At 34.8% G+C, this 7,141-nt stretch overlaps 1 non-coding gene and 1 pseudogene across 1 annotated transcript; both read right to left on the reverse strand.

The window, feature by feature from the left end:
- Window positions 1–922: 922 nt before the first annotated feature.
- Window positions 923–1,009, reverse strand: TRNAS-GGA (transfer RNA serine (anticodon GGA)). Its single transcript has one exon. It is a non-coding gene; the product is annotated as a tRNA-Ser (tRNA).
- Window positions 1,010–6,032: 5,023 nt separating this feature from the next.
- Window positions 6,033–6,652, reverse strand: LOC141816868 (dirigent protein 2-like; annotated as a pseudogene).
- Between the last annotated feature and the right edge of the window lie 489 nt (window positions 6,653–7,141).

Consider the following 7,141-nt stretch of genomic DNA (forward strand, 5'->3'; position numbering starts at 1 on the left):
TCTTAAACAATGAAATTTCAATAAAATAAAAAAGGAGTCTTTATGTCTCGTTACCGAGGACCTCGTTTCAAAAAAATACGTCGTCTGGGGACTTTACCAGGACTAACTAGTAAAAGACCTAGATCCGGAAGTGATCCTAAAAACCAATTGCGTTCTGGTAAAAGATCGCAATATCGTATTCGTCTAGAAGAAAAACAGAAATTGCGGTTTCATTATGGTTTGACAGAGCGACAATTACTTAAATATGTGCATATCGCTGGAAAAGCTAAAGGGTCAACAGGTCAGGTTTTACTACAATTACTCGAGATGCGTTTGGATAATATCCTTTTCCGATTGGGTATAGCTTCGACGATTCCAGGAGCCAGGCAATTAGTTAACCATAGACATATTTTAGTTAATGGTGGTATAGTGGATATACCAAGTTATCGTTGTAAACCGAGAGATATTATTACTACGAAGGATAAACAAAGATCGAAAGCTCTGATTAAAAATTATATTTCTTTATCCCCCCACGAGGAATTGCCAAAACATTTGACTTTTGACTCATTCCAATATAAAGGAGTAGTAAATCAAATAGTAGATAGTAAATGGATTGGTTTGAAAATAAATGAGTTGTTAGTCGTAGAATATTATTCCCGTCAGACTTGAACCTCACAAAAATAACAAAGAAAAATTCATAGAATTTTGTCTGTTTTCGCCGAAATAAAAATAAATAGATCTAAGGGCCTTGGTCCGAATTTTTATTATTCACCTATCACAAACGGACAAGCGGTAATATTTTTTGCTCTTTCTTTTTCCGATATTTGTATTTTACGTATCACAGTAATGTGATTAGGAATCGAGAATTTATATCAAATAAGGGTCCTCTTGTTGAGATGATGGTATTTGATTTGATTCAGTAACGTCGGTGAATTAAGATAAACGGAAAGAGAGGGATTCGAACCCTCGGTAAACAAAAGTCTACATAGCAGTTCCAATGCTACGCCTTGAACCACTCGGCCATCTCTCCTACATAATCTTATTATTGACCAGAAACCGAGTGAATAGTGAATAGCGAGTCATTCATATTATTGCAGTACAAGTGCGACTGATGAATAGTTCCATAGGAAAAATTCCTTTCAAATCAAATAAAATTTTTTATTTCTCAACAAAAATTTAGCTCATTAGCTATCCCATGGATCTAATACAAATTATTGAATCGTCCCGTGTATTTTTATATTTAAATTGTATGACATGGCATATGCATGTTATGCAAACAAAAAACAAAACGGATACTTACCTTAGTCTTATCCATTTTTTTATAGAAAAATTATTTCGTTTTGTTTTTTGTTTCTTCTTTGGATCATAACCAAATAAAAACTCTCGAATTATCAGAATCCGCAGTACAATCCTTGGTTATTCAACTTAGATGAAATATTTATAGTTCCGTTCATTGTTATACTACGAAATTCGAATGAAATCGAATCTGATTTCAATATTTCATATCTCTCCTTGTCCAATCCAAACAAAAGGTCCACATCTTTTTTTAGAATTAGTCTGTTTTTATTTTATGTTATTTCGTACCGTACAATTCCTTTAGTTTGCGGGATCATTTTCCCCTTACCCTAAGGGTAATGAAAAGAATTATAGAATGGATTGTTAATTATGCCAAGATCTCAGATAAATGCAAATTTTATTGATAAGACCTCTTCAACCCACGCTTGGTGAAGGTGAAGTTTGTAGATAGAACAATTCCTTCTGTCGTGTATCCTCGATTGATGCAGCCTCGGATGCTTCAATTGTTGATTTTAGTATTTAGCGAAAGGTTACACCTATGGGTTCCGTATTGCGAGTCAATCCTACTCCACTAGTACCAATAGGCAGCATAGGGGAAGAAGCACTACACCTAGGAATCAACAACATGAAAACTTTGTTATAAATTACCCTTTTCCTTATCGGTATCGGGGCTAACAAGAATGGTTGGGACAACAAACATCCATCTCGTTCGTACTTTGGGTATCCGTATAACCATCAAAGATCGTTGAAGTGACTAATTCCTGGAAATAGGGGGCGTTGAGGACAAAGAAATTGTTGGAGTTACCATTTCCATCTAGTACTAATACAGTTGGTGTTAATAAACAACCTCTTGCAGGAAGGCTGGCTAGAGATTTCTTGTAAAAATACTAGCTCCTTTCAGTTCATAATGAGAATAGTCAAATTTGAATTTCATGGATTATTTCCCTTAGTACTATGCGCAGAAAGAAGGGAGGAGCCATATGAAATGAAAATCTCACGTACGGTTCTGGAACGGAGATTCTTTGAATAGAATGAACGACCGTAACGGATGTTGGCTCAATCCGAAGGAAATTATGCGGAAGCTTTACAAAATTATTATGAAGCTACGCGACCAGAAATTGATCCCTATGATCGAAGTTATATACTCTATAACATAGGACTTATACACACAAGCAACGGAGAGCATACAAGGGCTTTGGAATATTATTTCCGGGCACTGGAACGAAACCCATTCTTACCACAAGCTTTTAATAATATGGCCGTGATCTGTCATTACGTGCGACTATCTCTACTATAGAAAGAAGGAAAAAAGATCCAATTAACTAGTAAATACTAGAATGAAATAGGTTTTCTACATATGCGTCGTCTAAAGCAACGGTTTTTATCAGCCAAAATTAAGAAGAAATAGATAAAACCTATATACTCCATGGATAAAGGATTGAATTGATAGAGAAAGCACCGTAAAGATCAATTAGCAAACTATTTGGTCGATAGAGTTAAGAACTGCTTTACTTACTTATCCCGTGATACAGGATAAAAGTTAGGAATCAAATTATGTAATAGAGTTGATCCACTAAGGTATTGAGCAGCGGTGTAGCATCAGATCCCAAAGATCGTAAGTTCTTTTTTCTTATATTATATTAGGATATTAGGGAGGAAAGTCTTTTTCAAAAATTCTATATCTATATTATATAAATTGCATATATGCAATCGAGATAGTTACCTTTCAGAGAATTCTAACACTATATTTTAACACTATTATATATAGGATATAGGGTCGATCCATACTTCATTCCTCTGAAGGTGGGAGAAAAGATAAAGCTTTTTATTGATCAAAAAATTAGAGTTTTAAACTTATGTAATTAACTTCTTCTGGCTAACCCAACAAAATGGGATACTTTTATGACAATATGACAAATCTAATTCAATTAACATAAGGTAGATTAAGACGGGGCGCAAGCAAAAAGAATCGATTGTCGAGCCGTATGAGGTAGGAAACTCTCAAGTACGGTTCGAAGGGAAGGAGCTACCTATTCCGACCGGGGAGAACAGGCCATTCTACAAGGTGATTCTGAAATTGCAGAGGCTTGGTCCGATCAAGCTGCTGAGTATTGGAAACAAGCTATAGCGCTTAGTCCGGGTAATTATATTGAAGCACAAAATTGGTTGAAGATCACGAGGCGTTTTGAATAAGACCACTCCCTTTTTTAATTCATTAAAATTAGTTGTTGGATCCATCAATCAAATAAAATAGATCGTGTTCCCATGAAAAGATCCAATCAAGAGTTTCATTATATCCTTTCTTTCTAAAATCATTGTATGGTATTACGGTGGAATGACTAAATATGGATAAGTATCTCGAATCTCATCTAGGCCAACTCTATCCCGAGTCTTGTCTCGGCCATCTCTGTCCCGAGCTTCATCTCGGTTAGTATGGTCCCGAGTATTGTCTCAGTCATCTCTATCGCGAATCTCATCTCGGTTATCTCTGTCCTGAGTCTTATCTCGACCATCTCGGTCTCGTCGCTTCAATTAGCTGCTGCCTTTCTTGACTCATGACCAACTTGAGTTCAGGCTAAAGAACTAGTTTAGTCAATCTGACTTACGCCTCCTTTGATTAGACTTATGGATTAATACGCCTATGTCAATAAAGTCAAGATCTGGTCCAATTAGCAGCAACACAATAGAAGTAAGGCCCAATCTCTTGGTCGACTAACTCAGATCAGCGCCTAACCCCACAACTAGTTTGACTCGTCGCCTAGCTCTGCTCTAAGCCCGAACTCTACTCACCGACCAAGCTCTCCTCCCAGTGACTGCCCGAGCTCTCCCATCTAACCTAGTTGTCGATCTCCCACTCAAGCAGTCAAGCCCCACTTAGTGCTCCACTAGCTTTGCTCCCAAGTGAATCTGTGATCTCCTAGCTAGAGATCGACTCCTCCGTCAGCTCAGCCTCTTCGAGTCTGCGCTTCTGCCCAGACCGCCGCTAGAAGGGCACGCATAATATTTAATGCCTGACAGGAGCTCCACCATCTGCAGGTTTTGCGTGACTTCACTATCTTGAGCCGGTGACTCATCCGTAAGTGACCTCGAGCAGGAACATTGGAGAATGCTCTATACAAGATCTAAATGAAGTGTAATTTTCTTAGAAGAAAATGATTTAGCTATCACTACAACTATGATGATATCAGCTCAAGACATATACTCTTTATTAAACGTCATTTGACACGAAGTCCTTCCTATCATTATTAAAGTCCTTCCTATCATTATTAAAGTAGAACCTCAACATTGACCATAAGCTTTTTTCCGGATTGTCAAGATATTTTTTTAACACTTTTTATCTCATAATACATTTATCAGATTATTAATACTCACAATATTATTTCATTTAATATTTATTTACTTGAAATGTCGGTAGAAACTCTCAGGTGCTTCAAGAAACTCTCTTGATCTCGAACCGGCATTTGAACCATCCACAATGTATTGGGCGGAACAGTGAAACTTTCACCTTAAGAATCTTTTAAAATTATTTTAATTATATTATTTTATTCTTTTTCACTTCAAAGTAGATTTAAATAATTTAAATTATATGAAGATAATTTTTATTTTTTTTTGACGTAGAAAAGTTTTAAAAAAATTATTATGATTTTTTAAAAGAAAATTGTTTGAATTTTGAAAACTTTTAAAATATTACCTGTTATTTGATATTGATGGTTAAGAATTTATTTTCAATATTAAATTTTTTTTTAAAAATAATAAATTCAAAATTAAAAAACACTTGAGATAATAAATTTTATTTAAAAAATTATTTTTTTTTCTCAATGCATAAATAATTTATAGAATACTATTGACAATTAGTATAGTTTCAATAGAATTTTTTTTTAAAAAAAATAAAAATTAATAAAATTTTATTTACGTTCAATAATATCTTGAGAAAAATTAAATAATTTAGAAATTTTATCAATAAAAAAGATTTATTATCAAAGTTTGAATATAAACTTTTAACTATTAATTTTGCATCTTATAAAATTTAGAAACCTAAATTTTTATGAAAAATTTATTTTTATAAAATTATATTAATTTTATTTTTTTAAAAATAAAAGTATAAATATTATTTTTCCTAGAGCCTCAAAAAAAGAGGCGACCCTGCCTACGATTCATAGCTAATAGAGATATAGTATCCATATTATAATAATTATGAATGATAAGTTATAATATAATGGTATTATTGATTAGAATTGAAATGTTCACATGGTAATAATTATAATCTCATAACTACTATAACTATATAAAAAAAGATATTTTTAAAAATAAAAATATAATAAACGGGATAAGACTATTTTGATAATAAATAAAAAAATGCAAGCTTCTAATAAAAATGGATGTTTTTTTTGTCTGAGAATAATATAATGGGTAAATTAATAAAGTGAACATAGTTAATAAGGAGAATATTAATTACTAAATTGACTATGTTTAATTAGACTTTAATGAATTAGGTGGTAGGTTGCTGAACTATTAGTCAAAAAACCATTAAAAATATTAGACTTCAATTTTTTAACAGAAAATAAAAAAAAATCCAATGATTATCCAAATTAAAATATCAAAGTTAAAATAATTTTAAATTTGATTACATATTTTCAGTTTTAATTAAAATTATTCTAAATATTTTAGAAATTATATTATAGATAAAATACGTACTATTTTAATAAAATTTAAAATGTGATACTAAAATACACCCTTTTAATTTTTGGATATTTTTAAAATGACTCCTCTCTCTTTACTAATAAGTTTATACATTACTACTTTTAAAGTATGGATTTATTTGCTTATTCATCGCCACGTGGCACTACAAAAGGTCAATTAGTGGTGTAAAATATAAGCATCGAATTCCAGCAGAAGCCGCCCCGCCGGCGCCGTCAGCGGCCTGCTCACTAGGTACCCTGTCGCCGACTGGAATATTCCAGTGCCCCCGATGATGCTCCTCTCAGACGTCGCGGCGCCTTCGATCACCGACCGCCCCGCCACCGCGAGCGAACTGCCGTTGAGCTCCCCGCCGGTGAACACGAGGCTGAAGATCGTGAGGAACGCGACGTGGCCGGCGAGGGAGGAGGCTTCGGCATTGAAGCCCTGCGCGCGGCCTATGGCCGCGGAGCCCGCCTCAGGGCCCTCTCGGAGCACGTCGTCGTAGACTCCCACGTAGCCGAAGGCGGAGGGGTCGTCGCCCCCGGCGGCCGCGACGGAGGTGGCGCCGGGGTCCCCGGCGGCGAAGATCTCGTGGAGGAAGAAGTGGAGGCGGGTGGAGGTGGGTAATTGGGCCGCCGACGGCGGAGGCGCTGAGACGAGGAGGAGGAAAGAGGAAGAGGAAGAGGGGAGAAGCCATTGATTGAATTGTGAATTGCGATAATGGCTCAAATTTCTGGTTTAATAAATAAAGCAATTAAACAATTAATTCATTAAGCTAAAACCTATAATAAATAATTAATTAAGCATAAACATGGATCTTTAGCTTAATCAGTGATTTAAATATTACAAGCTTTTCTTTTATGTCTAGCACATCAACTTCAATGTATATAGAAGAAGTGACATTTTTCCCACGAGAATATTAAAATAAATGCAAGGAAAAAATAAAATCAATAAACAAAGTCGAGAAGGCATCGTAAGAGAGTGGGAGTACTTACCAGTCTTACAATGATTCGAATGATATTTAATATAATTTATTATTAGTTTTTTAATGAAATTTGTGCATCTAACATAATTTTTAAATTGTGCATCTGAACCCCATGGTGCACCTAACTTTGGCACTTGGTTTGACAAATGTTACGGTAAAATTTAGATATCCAGTGTCGAGTGTTTCTTGTTATCCTTAGGT

This window comes from Curcuma longa, unplaced genomic scaffold (assembly GCF_044706935.1).
Source record: "Curcuma longa cultivar G26 ecotype Majalengka, Jawa Barat unplaced genomic scaffold, ITB_CL_G26_1.1 contig_18502, whole genome shotgun sequence".
In the NCBI taxonomy this organism is placed as follows: domain Eukaryota; kingdom Viridiplantae; phylum Streptophyta; class Magnoliopsida; order Zingiberales; family Zingiberaceae; genus Curcuma; species Curcuma longa.